This window comes from Euphorbia lathyris, chromosome 3 (assembly GCF_963576675.1).
Source record: "Euphorbia lathyris chromosome 3, ddEupLath1.1, whole genome shotgun sequence".
In the NCBI taxonomy this organism is placed as follows: Eukaryota; Viridiplantae; Streptophyta; class Magnoliopsida; order Malpighiales; family Euphorbiaceae; genus Euphorbia; species Euphorbia lathyris.
Genome location: NC_088912.1, coordinates 73,526,123 through 73,549,978, shown reverse-complemented (window position 1 = coordinate 73,549,978; position 23,856 = coordinate 73,526,123). Strand labels below are relative to the sequence as shown.

General features: G+C 31.6%; 1 long non-coding RNA gene across 2 annotated transcripts; it reads left to right on the top strand.

The window, feature by feature from the left end:
* Window positions 1-5,254: 5,254 nt before the first annotated feature.
* On the top strand, window positions 5,255-8,485 carry LOC136224666 (uncharacterized). 2 transcript variants are annotated; one of them, XR_010686548.1, is made up of 5 exons: window positions 5,255-5,418; window positions 5,535-5,574; window positions 6,475-6,580; window positions 7,629-7,736; window positions 7,810-8,485. It is a non-coding gene; the product is annotated as an uncharacterized lncRNA (long non-coding RNA). The 2 variants fall into 2 exon arrangements; XR_010686549.1 differs by lacking the exon at window positions 5,535-5,574.
* The last annotated feature ends 15,371 nt before the right edge of the window (window positions 8,486-23,856 follow it).

The following is a 23,856-nucleotide window of genomic DNA, read 5'->3' as shown; positions in this document are numbered from 1 at the left end:
ACACAAACATTGGATCTGTCTACAATGCATGTTGTTGTTCCGTGACAGTGCGTACCTCTACATTGGGATCATGTATCTTTAGCATTTTCCTTGTTATGATATCTTGTACACTAAATTATATATTTTGATATATTTTAACTTCAAATATTAATTATTTCCAAATATATTTAGTTTTCATGAATATTGTTTATTGTGGTTAATTTATCGTGAATGTTAAAATATGTTTATAATTGTGTTTAATAAATCTAATTGTGATTACAATTATAATTATATATAAATAAATTTAATTACAAAAAAATAAATTGACTAGTACACAGTAAATTACAGAATTTCCATCAGTAATGCGTCTGAAATGCGTCGGCAAAACGATCAGTTGCATTTCCTTCTCATCCATTACCGACTACGTTTAGTCGCAAACTTTGGTCGGTAAACATTGCGACTACTCAGCGACTAAACGAAACAGTCGCTACGGACTGCGACTATCTTAAAAAATAGTCGGTATTTATCCAGCGACTAAGCCTTTACCAACTGAATGACTTTGGTCGGTAATCTGTTAAATTCAGTCGGTAAACTGCTTTAGCTACCGCATCAGCTACCAAAGCTGTGGTAGCTAACTTGCTGTTTTCTTGTAGTGTAGGTTTTTCCATCCACGTACAAGGAAAGAAATACGCTTTTCCTGTCCGCCACCTCCAGATTTTTCAGGATCTTGTCCCAGCTTCTTAAAATGGGTACGGAGAAGGTATGTCTCCATTTATTTGACTTATTTCTTCTGCAATTTATTATGATGGTCAAATTGGTAGTTCTCCAAATTCATCTTAAACCTGAAAAAAATTTGCAGGTTTAACTGGTTTCGTGTTTCCTGGTGAACAAGTCTACGAAGATCAGTATATACATTGTTGGTTTTCATTCTAATGGATATATATATATATATGTATATATATATATATATATATATATATATATATATATATATATATATATTGCTATAGTATTAGATTGTATTTGAACTATAGTGTTGAATTTGTATAACATGGTTTGCCCTTGCCAAGGCATGAGTTGTGTAGTTGGTTTTACAGAACCAATGTTGTATAACATGTTCCATTTGAGAATTAAAAAAAATCTGATTACCTTTCTGACTTTTCATGTTGTAATTTGTAGCACTCGGCCAAACAAGGCATGTCTCTGTTTTGGTCTTCTTTTTTTTGTGACTCTTTGGTGCTGAGGAAAAGATGCATGAATCTGATGTAATGGAACTTGATATAATTATATGCTTTTGAATCTTTTAATTACATTTTTAGTACTTAATAAGTACCATGCAAAACAAAATGCTCGAATCAGATGCATTAAAGGAATTTCTACTTGCATTTAAAGAATATCCGTATAATTGCCTGGCCATTCATGGGTTAAAGATTAGTTTGGGTGATTGAGGAAATAAATTACAAAATCAAAGTTCTTACATATAGTATTTTCATTTCATTTTAGAGTAGTCATTTGTCCGAAATTCAAATAGTTAGTGATCATTCATGGGGTTAAGATTATTTGTTTTTGTTCTTTATGCTAATGATTATAATGTAGCTCCCTTCAATCCAATAATAATAATAATGATGATAATGTCGTTTCGACAAGCTTTTGATCTTTGGCATCGGTTTTAGAACAAAAATCGATGCCATTGATCTTGGCATCGGTTTTTTCTAAACCGTTGCCAAAGATCTTATTGTTGGCATCGGTTTTTCTAAACCATTGCCGATGGTAATTTTTTGGCGTCGATCTAATTGGCAATGGTTTTAAAGCCGATCCTAAAGGCAAAAAACCGTTGTCAAAGGCCATTTTTGTACTAGTGTTTTATTCGATGAACAACAACTTAGAACAACAACAACAATTACAACAGCAAACACAAGTTATTCTTGAAGAGAAGAATCAACAAACTAACATTAAAAGAGTGGAGAATTAAGCCTAAACTTGGTGTGTCTTCAAATGGCTCCCAAAGTCTCATTTTATAGTAAGAAGTCCGACATAATCCCTAAAACCAAGTCTTCTTATTTCCCCTAACTGCCAAACCTCCTCATTTATGGGTTGGAGCAATTATGCACCAACTTTTAACTTTTGAGGCATTAAACCACGTAAGAATAGGAAGTTTCTACAGACTTTCTACAGGCAACTCGCTGAGGGGCTTACACACCTCGACGAGGTGCATGTACTTAAGTGAAGAATATTCACTTAGTTTCCACCTCGACGAGGTAGGGATGTACCTCACCGAGGTGCATGGACTTAAGTGAATATTATCCACTCAAGTCCCAGCTCGACGAGGTAGGGATGTACCTCGATGAGGTACAGGGGCATGGATGAAATTTCTTTGTTAAATTCTCGTCTCGACTGGGTCGATATGAACCTCGATGAGATGAGCTATTTCCTTTGCCAAAATGCTTTCGTTTCACCTTGAGTCCTTGTCTTAATCCTCAACTTTGGTTATTTGTGACGAAACCTTGTGAAAAATGCCTAAAAACACGTGAAAATGACTTGGATACATAAAGTGATGAAAGTATACAAAAACTATCATTAAAACTTATGAAAATGGTACAAAACAAATAGTAATTAAGTACGAAAATGCTACAAATAGTAATTAAGTATGAACCTCTTGAGCTAATTCACTTGCCTCAAGAATTGTTGAAGCTCATTTTTTTGTCTAGGGTGATTTGGCCTCTATGATCGTCTTGGCTTTATTTTGATCTATCTCCACACCTCTTTGGTGAAACAGGAACCTAAGGAAATTTCCAGCTTTCACCTCAAAAGCGCACTTGAGGGGATTGAGTTTTAGCTCGTGTTCCCTCTTCCTTTGAAAACCACGTCTCAAATGATCTAGATGCTCCATTTTTTTTTTTTGAACTTTATGATGATATCATCAATGTAAACCTCAAGAGTTTTTCCAATCATATCATGGAAAATGACATTCATGGCTTTTTGGTAGGTAGCACCCACATTCCTCAAGCCAAAATGCATGACCATCCATTCAAATGTCCCAATATCTCCTGGACATCTAAAGGCGGTCTTTGAAGTATCTTCTTTAGTAATGGTGATTTGATTATATCCTACCACATAATTTAAAAAAGATAAAAGCTCATTGTTAGTTACTGCATCCACCAACATGTGTGTCATAGGCATCACAAACACATCCTTCAGAGTTGTTGTATTGAGGTCTCTGAAGTCCACATCGTAGCTTACCATTCTTCTTTACCACTGGTACAATGTTAGATAACCATTGAGTATACTTGTTGGCTCTAATGAATCCTACTTTCAACAACTTCTCAATTTCTTCCTTCACCTTCAATTCTACATTATTGACGTTCTTTTGGGAGGTCATTTATAAGGTTTGAATTCTATCTTCATTGGCAGACGATGCTCCACCATTTTTCTATTAAGTCTAGGCATCTCATAATGCTCCCATGAAAATTAATCCTTGTAGTCTTTCAGTAGTTCAATGAGTCTATCTTTGATGGGTGGATCCAATAGACTGATGATGTATGTAAATCTTGGATTCTCTGGCTCTCTCACTAAAGATATGTCATCCTCTGGTGGTAAATGAGCTAGTTTCAATTCATCTATTTAGATGACGCTTTTATTTTCTTCCTCCAAAGGTTCTTCTTTATACACTTCAGCACCTAGAGCCTTCTGATCTTCTTCTCGCTGCAATTCCTCCAACACCTGATACACTTGGGCTTTTTGTATGGTAGAGACAGATGCTACCATTTGTTTCCCTTATGCTTACTAATCATCGATTTCTTCAATGATGGGTTCTTCCATTGCTCCCAAGATTTGGATGGAACAATGGCTGATGGTTGGAGAATAGCTTTCCTTTTTTGATGACATTGTTTCTTCCATGTAATACTTTTGGGTCCTCCTCTCTTAATTTCCCATGAAGTCTATTGTACCCACACCTTCATCATAATACATTGCCACTACGGAATTATCTTGATTTGTAAATAGTTTCCCATCTGCCCAAACAACTTCTACTTCATTTCCTTTCCAGAAAAGCAAGAATTGATGTAGTAAGGACATCACACACCAATTGGCATGATACTCACTACAGAAACATTATTTATCAACACTTTTGATACTGGCTTGCTATTTAGGTGTGCCTTGATGTAAAGAGGCCTAATGTGTTTGGTCATGCTATTTACAAGTTTCTCAAAAACCACAACTTTTTATTTCTCATAGGCCACTCGATTGAATAATGACCCCACTAATGAATGAATCATTCTTCTCAGGAATAGGTGATTTCCTCTCTTCTTCAACATGATCATTACTTGAAGTCCCTAGGAAACTTGATGGCAATATCACTGAAGTTGTTACGCATCTAATAGGTATCATCATGTCACTTATTCACACGTTCTGAATGATTTCCTCTAGTTGCTCGTGTGAAACGGTTTCTTTGGCTCACCAGCTTTCACCTCTTCTTTTTCCATTGGTTCCCATGCTTCATCTTTCTTTTTGGAGTTCCTTTTAGCATCTGATATTTTATGTTGCATTCTTCTTTTATATGTTCAGATAAGAGGTTGGGGGAAATTTTCTAGCGTACCATGCACCATTAGTTACCAAACGTTTCTGCTAGAGGCACCACAAAACAAGGTCTCCTCTGATTGGAAGTTCAGGGATACTTCTCTCGATAAAATTCACCTCTTTGAAGTTTTTAATCCCTCATAATGTGAACTCTTTGTTCATAATGATTCGTTCTGATGCTTTTCATTTCTACTCGGATTTTTGACTTATGCCCCCCTTACCCGATGGTGTTAGCTTGAAGTTCATCATGACCTTTGGGGTGCTCCCTATGGATCTAGGTATGGTAGCTTCTACCTTTCTCCTTCTTGGATTCTGTAAGTTTCAGATGGGGGCACTACTATAAAATCTTAAAACTGAGACAGAATGTTGTGATGAAAATTTTTCTATCACTAAATTGTTACGGAATTCCATCACTAAGTTTTCCAATACACGATGGAGACAGAATGTGAGACGGAATGAAATTATTCCATTAAAATGTAATGGCGGGAGAAATCCCGCCATCCCTTGAGACGAAATTTAAGATGGAATTATTTTCGTCCAACATTCTTGACATTTTCAGAAACGTTTTATTATTTTCGTCACAATAAAAAATAATATTTTATAATTTTATTTTATACAAAAATTATATTAAAAATATATATATTAGGTTTTTCTGTCTCACAAGTCGGTTGTCATTTTCTGTCTCCTTGCCGCAATGCTCTCCCAACGAAACCATAATTCCTCTCTAGAATCGTTCCACAATCTTCACTTGGAACTTCGATTCTTCACTTCAAACTTCAAATCTTCACTTCCAACCTAAATTATTCACTTCAAACTTTATCAGAGGCATACGAGTTGGGGGTTTTCAGCCCGCTTTCCACAAAGGTAATATTTATGGTTTTGCTGCATATGTTTGATTCTTCACTTCAAACCTTCAATTCTTCACTTCAAACTTTGAATCTTCATTAAAACCTTGATTATTTAACTTCAAATTTAATCAGAGGGTACATATTGGGGGTTTTCAGCCCGCTTGCCAAGAAGGTAATCTTTATGCGTTTTGCGTTTGATTCTTCACTTCAAACCTTGATTATTCACTTCAAACTTTGATTTTTCACATCAGAGCATACAGGTTGGGGGGTTACTCTACTTGCCACCAATGTAATCTTTATGCGTTTTTGCTCTATATGTTTGCATTTGTTGGTAAGAAAACTAGATGAGGTTGCTCATAAATTGCTTGTTTTACGGTGTATCCTTCCTGGTCTATCTTCCGTTATTGGATAATAATATATTTCCTCACTTTTTCTTTTATCCTTATCCTGTTTTAATTTAGAATTAATGTCCTTAGTTTATTATTATCACCAACTTATTAAAAGTAACTTAATATTTAAGAGGCCATTAATACATATAAAATAGAACGTTATGACCAAGAGTTGCATATACTGATCTTCTGTTGTCTTCGTTATGTTTATAACTGGCTGCATATGTCCAACTTTGTTTTCTGTTTTTTATTAGAAAGATACAAAAAAAATTTGTCCAAATATTTTTGTATACTTTTATTGGCTTAATCCACTTCTTGTATCTGAATTTCACTTTTCACTTCTCGTTGATGTGGAAAAATCTTCCGCTCTAGTGAGCTTATATACCTCCTTTGCTTCCAACTTCTAGCCTTCTTAGTTTTGCTAATCCTGCCCTGTGGTACGTCAAGAGAAAACAAGGCCCATAGGTGAGGCAAAAACATAATATTCCCTTACCTATGGACCAATTCTAAGCTAATATAGGTAGGTAGGCTGATAAATTGTCCGGAGTTCAAGATGGGTCACACATGTTTATTGCTGATTTTAACTAGCTGATAATTGGCTGGTTTTGTAAGTGGGTGATTTTTAGTGAGTCAGTTCTAATTGCATTAATTTTTATTAACTATATATAATTGTATCTTTATAGATGCATTGCCAATGGGAAGAAGCTATAGATTCATTGGTGAAGTTGGCTTACCCTCGCGTTATGAGGGAGAACTATAGAAGAATGGTACACAGATTGAAAAATAAAGGTAATAATATGTTGCTTATATTAGCTAATTATAAATATTAAAATCAATTTCAAATGATTTAAAATGTTAATGTTAATTGTATGAAGAGCGCCAAAAATTCATATCCGAATAGGTGTATAATAGTTGGGCTACATATTGGGCGACAAAAGATGCAAAGGAGATATATGCCAAAGCTCAACTTTGCTGACATAGTGGTGTTGAAAATGGACCTATGTCGTGTCATATTGCTGGATCATTATCGATGAGAGAGCGTCGTGAAAGACTAGTAACTAGTTAACTAAAGATAGTATTTTTTATTATTATTATTGTTTGTTGTTTTCTATATCAGTTAATTTTGTTAGTAAGATTGCTTGTTGCTTGTTATTTTCTATTTTAATTTGTTGAAATCCACTATCTGAACTTTAGAAAATAGTGTGTATTTACTCATATAAATCGAGAAGCTGAAATGACGTTCTGGTAATGTTGAGCTAAAAGTACATCAACCAAATCAAAATTTTGCAGAACTAGTTCTGGACTGGTATATACCCTTATTGAAATGAAAATCCTTAACCATTTGAAAAGAATGATATTTCTAGTCGGTGTTTTTTCTTATAGTTAATTTGTGAATATGTGAACCGATTTATATTACTATACACTGTAATGTTTTGAATCTTCTTTAATAGACACTGCTGATTTTGTACATATTGCTGATGTTTTTTTTACACATTGCTGATTTTTGTACACTGCTGATGTTTTTTTGTACATTGTTGATTTTTTTGTTTTAGTTAAAATGAACTGTTTGAACTTTTTCTAGAATTTTAATCTGTTACATGCTTGTACAGACTGCTGATATTTAATAGCCCCTAATCACCGAGTTCTTATGATGTTTCTATTTTAGTTAATAGTTAACCATTTATATGTTGAACCTTCTTAATAGACGTTTCTGATTTTGTACATACTACTAATGTTTTTGTACACACTGCTGATTTTTTTGGACATTGTTGATTTTTTTTGTTTTAGTTAAAATGAAATGCCTGAACGTTTATTTCTGATTTTCCATATCTTGCAGACCCGTGTGTTAGGTCGTTCAGTAAATTCCTATGGGCTCTTTGTGTACAAGCATATAAGGAACCGCGATGGCGTTACGTGGATTGATGAAAGACCACGTATCATACATGTAAGGTCTTGCATGTATACACTATTACACTTTATTGTTTGAATATTAATTGATTGGTCAATCATATTTACAGGAGAGAGTAACCGCCACACGAGAAATGATGCAGGAAGCTACTGACCATGTTATTGATGAGCAAAGAGTGTATTATGAATCTGTTGGAGGATTTAACAACAGAACTAGACTTTACGGGCTCGGAGATGGATCTGGTTTTTATGCTTCTTAGCCTCGACCCGAAGATGGTATACCATTTTTCACTACTTTAAGCGTATTACAGATACCACAAATGACTAAACAAGTGACACGATTAGAGCGTGATATGAAAAATCTTATAGTTGATTGGCAAGCAGACCAGTCACGCCTAGATAAGGTAGAGTCTCATCTGGATAGGTCGAGTTTAGTCTTGAAAGTCTAGTCAGATTGCTTAGAAATCTGAGTTTTGAGATGGAGCTATTGCGTATGGACATTGTATCATGCAAAGAATCATGTGGATCGTAATCTCCTCTATAGGTCCATGTATTTAATTTATTTAGTTGGTCTTGTATGTAGATCACACCCAAACCTAATGGATTGGTGTGTAGTTGGTCTTGGAGATTTGAAATGTCAAAATTACATTTTTAGGAAGTTGTAAAAAATGCATAGAAAATTATGGCACCTAAGTTCAACATGACTTGATATGACACCTAAGTTCTTGAACTGGATTTTATCTAGATGTTTATTATTTTCTTGAACAAGTGTAACAGGACTTGATATGGCACCTAAGCTTTTGAACTAAATTTTATCTAGATTTTAATGTTTAGATTTTAATGTTTATTATTTTCTTCCTTTATGTATTTTCCATTTTCAAACCTAATTGAAGTGAGACTTTATAACTGTTGTGTATTAAAACTACCTGAATTTTTGTTTAGTTTTGTGTTCATCGCCTTGTTACATTGTCATAACTTTTAATTTACTTATATTTGTTCCTTTTTCTTTTTTAGGTCTTTGATCTGATTTGAAGGGACATTATGTGTATTCTTGAATATATCATGGCAGTATGGAACTTATGCATGCGTGTCAAAACGTTTTGAAAAGACATCATCTAATGGTTTTTTTATATGCATGACGCATCTTTTAGAGGCTAATTTTGTATAGGATCTAAAAACCGTTTAGATTATTAGAATATTATACAATTAATTAATTAATTAACCTAACCATGGGGTTGTGGTAGAGTGGTAAAGGCTCCTCCTCCCTTAACCAAAGGTCCAGGGTTCGATTCTCGCCTTTGGGAATGGAAAGAATTTCCGTGGCCAGCAGTCCCACCCATAGAGGTGCAAACCATATCCGAAAGTGAATAGTCACTGCTGCCGGCGGTGAATACACTTACGAACCAAAAAAAATTAATTAATTAACCTAATTTTGTAATTATGATATTTTATATATACATATATATATGAGTTTACTTTTAATGGTGATTACACTTTATCACCATGTATGGTTACTACAATATGAACCATTAGATTAAAATCTAACGGTCTATAAATTTAATTAAGTTATTAATATCAGATTTCACTTTTGTTAACTTGAAATTTTAAAATGGTTGAAAAACGTCAAAATTAATTAATTATATTTGCATTCCCAAAATCCAAATAAATGTCATGCTTTCCCAACACTATTGTTTTCTGTATAAAACAAAAAATACACTTCTCGACTTTTGGTAATGATTCCATTTTTATTGCACTTTTTTTAAAGGATTATTGCATTATTTTTTAAAATAAAACCATATACCATATTTTTCTAAAAAAAATAATATACTATAGGATATAATTATAAGTTATTTAGGAGTAGTGAAAGTTTTACATAAAATTTAATTTTGCGAACGTAACGTAACGTAAAGTATTGTAAGTTAACCTAATTTAGCGTAAGGTAACTTATCATAACGTAACTTAAATTAATGTATCGTAATGTAAAGTAACGTAACATAATGTAACGTATCTTAGTATAACGTAATGTAATTTAATATAACGTAACGTAATATAACTTAGCATAACATATCTTAGCATAATATAAAGTAAGATACCTTCACATAACGTAACATAATCTAACTTAACTTAACCTAACTTAGCATAAAGTAACTTAGTAAATTAGCATAACGTAACATAACTTATCGTAAATATTGGTAACATAAAGTAACTTAACGTAACTTATATTATGTAAATTTATATTTAGGGTTATAAAGTTAAGTTACATTACACTATGTTACATTACGTTAAATTACGCTAAGTTATATTACATTAGATTACGTTATGTTATATTAAGTTACATTAAGTTAGATTACGCTATGTTACATTAAATTACATACGTAAAGTTAAGTTACGTTTTGTTACGTTACGTTATGTTTCGTTTCGTTACGTTATGTTACGTAACATTATGTTACGCTATGTTACATTATGTTACGTTATGTTATGTTATGTTACATTACGTTATGTTATGTTAAGTTAGATTACATTACCTTATATTATGTTTCGTTATATTACGTTTCGTTATATTACGTTTCGTTATATTACGTTTCGTTATGTTACATTATATTATGTTACGTTACGTTACATTATGTTATGTTACGTTATGTTATAATACGTTACGTTATGTTACGTTACGTTTCGTTACGTTGCGTTACGTTATGTTATGTTAAGTTTTATTAAGTTACTTTACGCTAAGTTATGTTAAGTTATGTTACATTAAACTAAGTAAAAACAATCCATAATAAGGCTAATTTCAACGACTGATGGGTTAAAACAATCCATGATAAGGGTGGTTCTAGCGATCAGAGGGGCCTGGCCCCTCTAGGCCCCTCCTTTTCTCCACCCTATATTACGTTATGTTATGTTACAAGCGGAGCTAAGCCGAGCTTTGGCATGCTCATTCTCGGCTCGATAAAAATGGATAAGCTCAAGTATAAACTCAACATCCTATTCAAGCTTGGTCATTAAGAAATTTATTTGACCCTGAGCTGCTCACGAGTCACGAGCACCTTGTTTATTTTTTCATGAGTTTTGCTCGTAAGCGTCTCATTAATTATGTTCATAAACTTTGCTCGTGTATAATTCATTAATTATGTTCACAAGGTACGTAGATTTGAAATCTACACATACAAAACTACGTAGTTTTACATTTCCCCTTTATAAAAATACTATTAAAATAGTCAAATCAAACTTGCTTACGAGAGCATTCATGAACATTATAATAGAGTTTGTTCACAAACTTATAACCGATCATGTTTGTGAGCTTTTGATTCGAGTTCACCATGCTCAAGCTCAGCTCCTTTATGATTTGAGTCTCAAAATCATACTCAAACTCGACTCGTTTATAAATTGAGCCGAACACCACCAAGATTTTATCGAACTAAATGTCAAACCGCTCATCTAGTGCTTATAGTTTATGTAATATTAAATTAGGGTTAACATATCATTTTCCCCCTAAACTTGTTGAAAAAGCTTGATTGGTCCCTGAAATTTCAAAGTGTCCTGATAGCCCCTCAACTTGTTTAAAATTTCCAAATAGTCTCCTCAAATTGCTTTAAAAGGCCCCAACAATCACAGTTTACTCATGATTCTTAAGTCAAAAGGGGGAAAACCTTCCCCCTTTACCCATAATTTCCACATCCCTAATTTTTTTTCTTCAAATCCCACATTCAAAGTATAAATCCTTGCTAAATCTAACTTTTCATTCATAAATCTACACTTTATTTTACAATTTGTGCTCTTAATGTTGATTTAGGTCCAAAACCCAACTTCATCGTTAACCTCAAACTCGGCCTCCATTGTTGAAGCTTCAAATGGGTAGGAAATCAAGCTCTTTTTGATTTGGTTGAAGAAAGGGAGGGTAACGTGTTTGAATACTTTGTTGATTTACTTCTAACTCTGATTGATTTTTCCTACTTAGGAACTCTAGGCTTAGACAAGGTCGTTCGATACATCCTGAAATTTCATGGATGGTTCGAATTGGCCACGAAAAAGGTTGATACCTATAATTGTCTCACCTTAGAAATAATTTATGTAAACTTGTATTTTTACAAAAGAAAAAAAACTTCACGAAAAATTGATTTTTACATAAAACCTTTGAACTTTACGTAAATCTTCTATGTTTAGACATAATTTATATAAGGTTGTATTTTTGTAAAAAAATAATAAACATTACAAAAAATTGAGTTTTACGTAAAATCTTTGAACTTTATGTGATCCTCTAATTTTAGATATAATTTACGTGGATTTGTATTCTTACAAAAAAAAATCATTAACATCGTGAAAATCGAGTTTTAGGTAAAATCTTTGAACTTTATGTAAATATTCTATTTTTAGTCATAATTGACTTAATTTACATAAAGTTGTATTTTTACAAAAAAAAAAAACATCAACTTTGTGAAAAATTAATGATAAAGGGTTTTAGAAAAGTATATTAAGTAAAAGTAAGAATGCAAAAATACAACTTAGTTTTGGCAAAGCAAGTAAAGTGATGCTATATACAATTAAGGAATAATCCCCTACAACTGATCTCATAAATCCCATGTGAGCTCATATGTTGTGTATAGCTTAACAGTCCCCCCTCAAGATGGAGGTGAAGTAATAAGACCCATCTTGCCCAAAGCTGGAATCATGTGATTAGTGCTCAAAGGTTTTGTGAATAAGTCTGCCAATTGATCATGAGTAGAGATATACGTTGTTTGCAAAAACCCGACCTCAATATGTTCACGGATGACATGACAGTCAATATCAACATGTTTGATTTTTTCATGAAAAACAGGATTTCGTGCAATAGCAATAGCAGATTGGCTGTCGCTGTACATCGGAATAGGAAGCGATAGAGAAATACCAAAATCGGACAGAAGATAGCTAATCCATTTCAATTCACAGCTTGTAGTTGCCATACTACGATATTCGGCCTCGGCAGAAGATCTACTAACAGTAACTTGTTTCTTTGTCTTCCATGAAATGAGTGACTTTCCAAGTGAGATGCAAAATCCGGTTAATGATCTTCGAGAGTTTTTACATTTGGCCCAATCTGCATCACAATATGCCGTAAGTTGTGAAATATTTGAAGAACTGGGATAGAAAAGACCATAAGTGATAGTGCCTTTTAGATACTTTAGAACATGTAATGCAGCTTGAAGATGTATCTGACATGGTTTTTGCATATATTGACTCAATTGATTTGTAGCATAAGCAATATCTGGTCGTGAAAAGCCCAAGTACAGCAATCGTCCAATTAGTCTTCGATAAGGAGAAGGATCAGTAAGTTCGGTTCCAACATCATTGTTTTTTGTATCAAGGGCGAGACCAGATGGAAGTGGGCTAGAGACTGGAATAGCATCATTTAACTTGGCATCTTGTATTAAATCTCTGATATACTTTGCTTGTGTAAGTAAAATACCAGAATCTGATCTAGCAATCTCAATACCAAGAAAGTACTTTGCTGGTCCAAGATCCTTAATAGTGAATAATGAACGAAGATAATCCGTGATAGCTTGAATTTGAACAGGATCAGAACCCATGATCAATATGTCATCTACATATATAAGAATAGCTAGAAAAGAATCTGGGTTAGAAAAGGGTAAAGTAAACAAACAATGATCGTTTTTAGACCTAACCAATCCGTAAGTAATGAGTTGTTCAGATAACTCCTTGTGCCATTGTCGTCCTGCTTGTTTAAGGCCATACAGAGATTTAACTAATTTGCAACCATAGCCAGATGGAACTTTCTTATAACCCAAAGGAGCTTGAAGATAAATTTCTTCATCAAGATGACCGTGCAAGTAGGCGTTATTAACGTCTATTTGATGAATCTCCCATCCCTTTGCTGCTCCAATTGCTAAAAACATACGAACTGTAACTGTCCGTGCTACGGGGCTAAAACTCTCATGATAATCGACACCAAAGATTTGACTATAGCCCTTTGCTACTAACCTGGCTTTGTACTGTTCCACTTCACCATTAGACTGATATTTGACTCGAAAAACCCATCGTGTAGCTAACGGTTTCTTTCCAGGAGGAATAGGAACAATATCCCAAGTGTGGTTTGATTCAAGAGCTTCAAGCTCTTTCTCCATGGCAGCAATCCAATGGGGATTATTTTTAGCTTGATGATAGTGAGTTGGCTCTGGGATAAGCATAAGTGTAGAAAGAGAAGCTAAATGTTGAGGGGAAAAATTGATAGTAGGATGAGGGTGGTGATTGGCGGAAGCAATGATGAAATCTTGTAACCAAGAAGGTTGAGATTTTGGTCTAGTGGATTTTCTTGGAATAACAGGTTGAGTTGAAGTGTGTAAATGTGATTGAGTTTGTGAAGTAGAAGGATCAAAAGGTAAATTGGGAAGGTTAGTGGAGTGATTTGGAGAATATGAATTATTTGGAATGATTTGTGGTGGTGGGGTATGTCTTTGGCATGGGTTCAAAAGTGATGTATCTGGTAAAGTTGAATTTGGATTAGTGGGATATGGAAAATTGGAATTTGGGGAAATGGGATCACCATGTGATGTGTGAGGTAGGTGCATCGAAATTAGTGGTGGAGAGATAGGTGGTGTATGGTCATATGAATGTTCTGAAAAGGTGGATGTAGAAGTAGTATTGGGAAATGATTTATTTGTATAGGAAGGTGGTTCAACAGTGTTGAAAGATGATGATTCAAAATGTTCAGGAGCTGTAGAAAATTGGGTAATTTCGGGGAATTTGGGCTGCTGTGTAAAAGGGAAGTCTTGTTCAAAAAATTTGACATCCCTGCTAGTCACAATTTTCCTGCTATCTGTAAGAAAAACTTTATAGCCTTTTTTATTTGGAGAGAAACCAACAAAAATTCCTGGTTGAGCTCTAGAACCAAATTTATCCTTTCCTGGAATGACATTAGTAACAAAGCAACTACATCCAAACACATGAAAAATATCATAATTGGGTACAGTACCATAAAGTTTCTCATGTGGTGTCTGCCAATTTAACAGTCTAACAGGCAATACATTTATCACTGAGGTAGCCATAAGAATTGCTTCCCCCCAAAAATCATTGGATAAACCGGACTGAAAAAGTAAGGCTCGTGCCACCTCAAGTAAATGTCGATGTTTCCTTTCGACAACCCCATTTTGTTGGGGCGTATATACACATGATGTTTGATGTATTATACCCTGTCTCTGAAATAATATTTTGCATTTCTGATTAAGAAACTCGGTACCATTGTCACTCCGGACAATCTTGACTTTGTGATTATACTGACAGTGTACTAATTTCAAGAAATTATCGATAGCTGCAAGAACTTGGAACTTAGACTGTAACAAAATAACCCAAGTATATCTTGTGAAATCATCAACCAAGGTTAAAAAATAACGTGCACCAGTCAGTGATGGTTTTCTATATGGTCCCCATAAATCCAAAGGTAGTAAATCAAAGGCACATTTAGTAGTAATTGTACTTCTTGTAAAAGGGAAGCGGTGTTGTTTAGCCACAGGGCATATATGACAAGAAGATGAACTACAATGTATATTTATGCTATCAATATGATTAAGCACATCAAAAGAAGCATGTCCAAGGCGCATATGCCAAATATCTGGTTCAATATTGGAATTATTTGACAAGAAACAAAAATGTTTCACTTTATCTATAGTTCTCTCTGAAAAGGAATTGTGGTCCAGCAGATAAAGACCATCAACTTTCCACCCAACAGCTAAAATTTCATGTGTGCCTATATCCTGCAGACAGCAATATTGTGTGTAAAACACCACTTCAAGATTAGATTGCTTTAATAATTGGCCAATGGAAAGCAAATTATATTTGAAGTTGGGCATAAGTAGAACTTCCTTTAACTCCAATTTCTGATTCAATTTAACTGTTCCAGAAAAACACACCTCCTGGACATCACCATTTGGTAATGTTACTTGTTGTTTGTTTGGTAAATGTCTCAAATCAGTGAACAACAATTTCAAAGGACTCATATGGGTTGTAGCTCCGCTATCAATAATCCAATAACTATCATTTATAAATGATAAATCAGTGGAAGAAGGGTTCGTCTTACCCGAAAAGCCGGCGAAAGCTGTGAAATCAGAACTCTGAATTGGTGTGTCAATGTGTCCTTTACCCTTGAGCATTTTATAAACTTCTTGAATCATAAATTTCATATCTTCACTGTTTGACTCATCCTCATCTGAATTGTTGTAATCAGAGTCTTTAGATGTACCAATTTGGACAGCATTTGCCTTATTTGTTTTATAAACATTTCGGTCATCTGATCTTCCTTTCGGATTTCTCTGCTGATTCTGTTGTTTATATTTGGGATGCCATTCCGGATATCCTATTATCTTCAAACAAGTGGAACGAACATGTCCATGCATATCACAATTATCACAATGCTTATCTGCCTTAGAGTCATTATCACGCCTACCTCTAAAACTGGAACTCCTCTTATCATTATGTGCAAAATTGGTTATTTCAGGCACTTGATCAATTGATATTTCATTGTTCTTTTCAACCTTTAATAACATCGAATATGACTTATTAATATTCGGAAGTGGATCCATCAGAAGAATCTGATTCTTCACATGATCATAAGACTCATTAAGCCCCATTAGAAATTGAATCAGTTTAGACTCTTCTGCAATATCAGCCATTCTCTGGAAGGCATTACATATACAATTCCTAGCAACTCCACAATGACAACTAGGAATAGGAGTTAAAAAACTCATTTCATCCCACAATCTTTTCAACTTGTTATAATAATGCAAGATTGAAATATTACCTTGTGTTAATAAACTGATTTCTCTCTGAAGTTTATACATCATTGGGCCATTACTTGCTCCAAAGCGATGTTCAAGTTCCTTCAAAAGCTCTCTTGAGGATGACACATACTGAAAACCCTCAGCTATATCTTTAGCCATGCTATTTATAATCCATGCTGTAACAAGACAATCTGCCTTTAGCCATTTTTTATGAGCAACAGTTCCTTCTTCTGGTATAATTGGATCTTTCAGAATCAAATCACTCTTCTCCTTCACATTTAGGGCACGAATCATAGCTCTTCTCCATGATATGTAATTATCACCAGTGAGTTGAAATTTCAGAATAGTTAAACCTGGATTATCATCTTTTTCTCGCAGATTCATTTGATTCAAGAAATTTGGAATACCATCATTCCTTTCTCCATCGTTCCTTTCCCGATCGCCGCCGTTTCTTTCCCGATTATACTCCTCATTTCGATTCCTGCGATTTCCTTCTTCGTTTCGTTCTCGGCGATCTTCATTCCGTTCTCGGCGATTTCCTCCACCATTTCTTTCACGTCGATCTTCCGATCTTCCTCTTTCTTGATCATCAACCTGTTCTTCTTCATCAGAGAAAAAAGCATCATATGGAATCTCCCTCCCTCTTTGATTTCTTCTCACCATTTCTGGATACAGATCTCAAAACCTTTTTGAAGGCTCTGATACCATGATAAAGGGTTTCAGAAAAGTATATTCAGTAAAAGTAAGAATGCAAAAATACAACTTAGTTTTGGTAAAGCAAGTAAAGTGATGCTATATACAATTAAGGAATAATCCCCTACAACTGATCTCATAAATCCCATGTGAGCTCATATGTTGTGTATAGCTTAACAATTAAGTTTTACCTAAAATATTTGAACTTTACGTAAATCTTATATTTTTAGACATGATTTACGTAAAGTTGGACTTAATTTACGTATGTGCAACTTTTAGAAAAAAGAATCATTAAGTTCGCGAAAAATCGAGTTTTATGTAAAACCTTTGAACTTTGCGTAAATATTTTATTTTTAGACATAATTTACGTAAAGTTGTATTTTTACAAAAAAAAAACAATCATTAACTTTCATAAAAAAAATCAAATTTTACATAAAACCTTTGAATTTTATGCAAATTTTATATTTTAAGATATAATATATATAAAATTAGACTTAATTTATGTAAAGTTGTACTTTAAAAAAATCATTATCTTCGCGAAAAAGTTTATGTAACAAAATAAAGCATATTAGTTGGTTGCGTAATTTAGAGAAAAACATATACAACTACGTACAGGTAATCATTGTTTCTTTTACAAAATCGACTAATAATTAATTTCAAAATCAACGATGAAAAAGCTGTGTACCTAGTCATATTCTTCACTCAAAATTCCAACTTTATAACTCCATCAAATTCACCCGCAATTGGAATAATTCCATTCCAGCTTTTTTTTTAAATGAATTCCATTCCAGCTTATGTACACCATTTCATTCCATGCTAATTTAAGCATACCATATTAGGTAATTGGAAAATGATTATTTAATAAAAAAATAACTCATCAAATACGATAATTGATTGATAACCAATTTAATAGGTGAGTTTCATTCATGTCAACTTCAATTTCCTTTCCATAAATTTCTAACATTAATTGATCATGGTTTTTAGTGCACAACATTAAATATTTCAGAATTATGAAAAAAACAATAAAGAAATTAACTTTTTTATTAACCAATATTAGCTTATTAATTGGTAACTTACTATTATAAATCACTCATAATAAATGTATATATTTTTCTATAGTACCATGGATGGGTAATACCTATAAAGAAATAATATATATATATATATAGGAGGGCTCTTGTGAGAACCCTCCTCTTAGGTGAGGACACTTTGTTATGTGAGAACACTCAAAACTACATCGTTTTAAGTAAAAAAATTAAATAAAACACAGAATGCTATTAGAATAATTCCATTCCATTTTTTTTTAAATGAATTCCTTTCCAGCTTATGCACACCATTTCATTCCATGCTAATTTAAGCATATCATATTAGGTAATTGGAAAATGATTATTTAATACAAAAACAACTCCATCAAATACGGTAATTGATTGATAACCAATTTAATAGGTGAATTTCATTCATATCAACTTCAATTTCCTTTCCATAAGTTTCTAACATTAATTGATCATGTTTTTTAGTGCGACACATTAAATATTTCGGAATTGTAAAAAAAACAATAAAGAAATTAACTTTTTTATTAACCAATATTAGCTTATTAATTGGGTAACTTACTATTATAAATCACTTATAATAAATGTACACATTTTTCTATAGTACCCATGGATGGGTAATACCTATTAAGAAATAATATATATATATATATATATATATATATATATATATATATATTTCTTAGGTGAGAACCACTAAAACTACGTAGTTTTGAGTCTAAAAATTAAACAAAAAACGCTGCTGCCATGGGGTGGGTTTGAACCTTGGATCACTTGTTTATACTCCAAATTACTTACCATTGAGCCAATTACTTTCCTTATGTAATATGTGCCGCGCTGATTAATATATCATTGCACTGTAGCTTTCATTGTTTAATATTTGACACATGCACTTATTAATATTGATTAAATATGCATAATAATGAATTATTAATCGAAAAAATTCAAAAACATGCTCTAATTTCTTATTTATTTAATTCCTTTATATTTTGTAATTTATGTTATATAAGAAAATATATTTTTTTAAACATATGTTATAACATATAATTTAACTTTTTTTTTGAAACAACATATATTTTAACTTTTAAAACGCGAACTATGAAGTTTAGAACGTACGACATATTTTTTAGAACATACGTTATGTTTTTTAGAACATGTGTTATGTTTTTTCGAACATGAGTTATAAATTATATTTTTGGAAAAAATGAAAAAACGATCCAAATATCTACTGATTTTTTTAGAACATTATATTTAATTTTTGGAACACAAACTACAAATTTTAGAACATACGTTATGTTTTTTAGAACATGTGTTATGTTTTTTCGAACATGAGTTATAAATTATATTTTTGGAACAAATGAAAAAATAATCCAGATATCTACTGATTTTTTTAGAACATTATACTTAATTTTTGGAGCACAAACTATAAACTTTAGAACATACGTTATGTTATTTAGAATATGAGTTATAAATTATATTATAGAACAAATGCAAAAATGTTCCATATATTTACTGTTTTTTTAAACAACAATTGTTTTCCTTGTCCATTATGGAGCGCGCTGATTAATATACCATTATCCATGTAGCTTCTATTGTTTAATATTAGACATATGCACTTATTAAATATCGATTAAATGTGCATAATAATAAATTATTAATAGAAAAAAAAAAGAAATGTGCATAATAACGAATTATTAATAGAACAAAAAAAATCCAAAAACATGCTCCAATTTTTTATTTATTTAATTCCTCTATATTTTTTATAATTTATGTTTTTAAATGTTAAGGACGGAATTCTAAATAATGTTACATAATTCTAAACTTTATAATTTATGTTCTCCAAATTAAGTATAATGTTTAAAAAAATCAGTAAATATCTCGATCATTTTTGCATTTGTTCTATAATATAATTTATAACTCATGTTCGAAAAAACGTAACGCATGTTCTAAAAAACATAACACATGTTCTAAAGTTTATAGTTTATGTTCCAAAAATTAAGTATAATGTTTTAAAAAAATCAGTAGATATCTGGATCATTTTTTCATTTGTTCGATAATATAATTTATAACTCATATTCGAAAAAACATAACACATGTTCTAAAAAAACATGACGTATGTTCTAAAAAATATATCGTACGTTCTAAACTTTATAGTTCGTGTTTGTTCTATAATATAATTTATAACTCATGTTCGAAAAAACATAACGTATATTTTCTTATATAACATAAATTACAAAAATATAGAGGAATTAAATAAAAAATTAGAGCATGTTCTTGTATTTTTTTTCTATTAATAATTCATTATTATGCATATTTCTTTTTTTTCTATTAATAATTCATTATTATGCATATTTCTTTTTTTTTTCTATTAATAATTCATTATTATGCATATTTAATCGATATTAATATGTGCATGCGTCAAATATTAAACAATATTTAGAACATCGTCCTTAACATTTTAAAACATAAATTACAAAAATATGGAGGAATTAAATAAATAAGAAATTAGAGCATGTTCTTGGATTTTTTTCTATTAATAATTAATTATTATGCACGTTTCTTTTTTTTCTATTAATAATTCATTATAATGCATATTTAATCGATATTAATAAGTGCATGCGTCAAATATTAAACAATAGAAGCTAGAAGTGCAGTGGTATATTAATCAGGGCGCGACATAACACACAAGAAAAGTAATTAGTTCAGTGGTAAGTAATAAGGAGTGTAAACAAAAGGTCCAAGGTTCAAACCCGTGGTTCTCACCTAAGCAAGTGTTCTCACCTAAGAAGGGGTTCTCACAAGAGCCCTCCTCTATATATATATATATATATATATAAGGGCTCTTGTGAGAACCCTCCTAATGCTATTGGAATAATTTCATTCCAGCTTTTTTTTTTAAATGAATTCCATTCCGGCTTATGCACACCATTTCATTCCATGCTAATTCAAGCATATCATATTAGGTAATTGGAAAATGATTATTTAATAAAAAAAAAACAACTACATCAAATACGGTAATTTATTGATAACCAATTTAATAGGTGAGTTTCATTCATGTCAACCTCAATTTCCTTTCCATAAATTCCTAACATTAATTGATCATGTTTTTTTAGTGCACACATTAAATATTTCGGAATTATGAAAAAAAAAAATAAAGAAATTAACTTTTTTATTAACCAATATTAGCTTATTAATTGGTAACTTACTATTATAAATCACTCATAATAAATGTACACATTTTTCTATAGTACCCATGGATGGGTAATACCTATTTAAAAAATAATCTATATATATAGGGGGCTCTTGTGAGAATCCTCCTCTTAGGTGATGACACTTTGTTATGTGAGACACTCAAAACTACAATGTTTTGAGTAAAAAAAATTAAATAAAACACAAAATGCTGCTAATGGGATTCAAACCCAAACGCTTCCACCTACACTTCATACTACTTACCACTAAGTCATTTGCTTTTCTTATATATTATGTCGCGCGCTGCTTAATATACTACTGTTCTTGTATCTTTTATTGTTTAATATTTGACGCATACAGTTATTAATATCGATTAAATGTGCATAATAATGAATTATTCATAGAAAAAAAAAAGAAATGTGCATAATAATGAGTTACTAATAGAAAAATAAATCCAAGAACATGCTCCAATTTCTTATTTATTTAATTCCTCTATATTTTTGTAATTTTGTTTTAAAATGTTAAGGACGATGTTCTAAATATTGTTGCATACGTTCTAAACTTTATATTTGTGTTCTAAAAATTAAGTATAATGTTTTAAAAAAATTAATAAATATATGGACCATTTTTGCATTTGTTCTATAATATAATTTATAACTCATATTCTAAAAAACATAACGTATGTTCTAAAATTTATAGTTTGTGTTCTAAAAATTAAGTATAATGTTCTAAAAAAATCAGTAGATATCTGGATCATTTTTGCATTTGTTCTATAATATAATTTATAACTCATGTTCGAAAAAACATAACGCATGTTCTAAAAAACATAACGCATGTTCTAAAAACATGTCGTACGTTCTAAACTTCATAGTTCGTGTTTTAAAAATTAAAATATATGTTCTAACGTATGTTTTAAAAATTATATTTTCTTATATAAATAAAATATTAATATGAAATTCTACTAAAATGTATAATATATTTTTATTTAAAAAATATAGTATTAGAGTTTTTTAGCATCAGATGCACTTAAGAATATATAGATAAAAGAATTGTATAATGAACAAACTAAAGCAAGCGTATTTTTATTTAAAAAATATAGTATTAGATTTTTTTAGCATCAGAGACACTAAATAATATATAAATAAAATAATTGTATAATGAACAAACTAAAGCAAATGTATTTTTATTTAAAAAATATAGTATTTGATTTTTTTAGCATCAGAGGCCACTTAATAATATATAAATAAATGAATTATATAATAAACAAACTAAACTAAGTGTCCCAGCGGTAGATGGCGTGCGCTTCACTCCTCCTATGCCTTAGTCCTATCAAGACTATATATATATATATATATATATATATATATATATATATATATCTTAGATTTATATTAACTTAAATTATATTCTTGTTTATTATATTTATATATAAATTATAAAATGAATATTATTTAAAAAAATATTATATTGAGAAGGAAATCCATCACCAATTGCAATGTCTGACGTATTTCTGTTAGGAATGTTAAGTTGGACGGAATAAGGATTCTGACGTTTATATCCGTCTTTGTGTTTGGTCCTAACATTGTAACGAAAATACGTCAGTATGTTACGTCACTATGTCCTAACATTTAATTCTGTCTCACCTAGTGATGGAATTCCGTCACTAAAATCCATCGCAACAAATGTAAAAAGCATTTGCGTCTATCGATATAACTATGATTTACTTCCGTCACTAAGACAGTTTAGCGAAAGAAATAGACATATAGTGACGAAAATTTTCACCACAGTTTGACTGTTTTCTAGTGGTGAGGTCTCATTTCTTCGTGTTGATGACATCTCATATATCTACTGCCATCTATGTTCATAATTTATGAATTTTGTAGGCTGAGATAAATAAATAATATGATAACTATTTTAAAAGAAAAAATAACTTCAAACAATATATTACTTTTACAAAACAATTACTCTAATTATAGCAAATATTTTACTATATTGGTTCGTGTTTTTACTGATCTAAGTAGGGATGCAGACAGGGCGGTGCGGGGAATGCATTTCCCATCCCCGTTCCCGATTAGTCGGGGATTCTCCGTTCCCATCTCCACTAGTTAGACGGGGACAGGTTTGTCCCCCATCTTAGAATTTATGAATTGGAGTTTAGAAGTTTTAAATTAGGATGTGAAACCATACTTTATTTGTTATATATGAAAAATAATAATATGTTCAGAATTAAGTTTGATAACCTGATTTAGTTGTAATTTTGTAGTTAATCATGATATTAATGTAGGAAGCCCTAAAAAATTGCGAGTTCAAATACTAATAAATTTAAAATAATTTGGTAATTTACGGTTAGATTTAGCATTAAAGATTCTAATAAGCTTACATCAAATTATAGTTGTAATTTAGATCTAAAAATATATAAAAACATCTAAATTACACCAATTAACATATGAATTTAGTTAGC